Source organism: Arvicola amphibius, chromosome 13, assembly GCF_903992535.2.
Source record: "Arvicola amphibius chromosome 13, mArvAmp1.2, whole genome shotgun sequence".
NCBI lineage: Eukaryota > Metazoa > Chordata > Mammalia > Rodentia > Cricetidae > Arvicola > Arvicola amphibius.
The window spans coordinates 30,426,398-30,427,007 of NC_052059.1; the positions used below are offsets into that span (position 1 = coordinate 30,426,398).

The window sequence follows — 610 nt, forward strand, 5'->3', positions numbered from 1 at the left end:
CCAACATGATTAACCCAGCTCTTGCTATTAATTCAATTACGTGCTTTCATTAAGTTGAACAGAATTTGACGAAATAAAAACTTTCATAGAATAATCTTCCCTTACCTGCTCTCTTCCTTCTTTCCTTCCTTACTTCCTCCCCTCCTTCCTCCCTTGGTTCTCCCTTCCTCTCCCTTCCCTCCTTCCCTCCCTCTCTCTGTCTATCTGCCTTTCTTTCTATTTTTTTTTTCTTTCTGGGAGACCTTGAATGCAGTCCTTCCACTAGCACAAATTATATAGTTGAGTTTCCCACATTAACCATATGTCAGCATATTCTGGAATACAATGGGTAAGCATTGGTCTGGGAAAATCACCTACATAACCATATCTCCTCTGCCTGCTAAGTGTTAGAATAATTTTCTTATAAAAAATTAAGTCAAAGGGCTGAAGAGATGTCTCAGTTGTTAATAACACAAAATGCACTTCCAGAGGACTGGAGTTTGGTTCCTAGCATCCATATCAGATGGTTAACAACCACCTGAAAATCTGGATCCAGGGGATCCAATAGCCACTTCAAGGTTCTGTGGGTACCTTCCCTTTCATGTGTACATATGTACATACATGTACATGT

The 610-nt window shown here is 40.0% G+C and overlaps 1 pseudogene; it reads right to left on the reverse strand.

Moving 5' to 3' along the window:
- Positions 1-234: 234 nt before the first annotated feature.
- On the reverse strand, positions 235-387 carry LOC119800533 (annotated as a pseudogene).
- Positions 388-610: the final 223 nt, after the last annotated feature.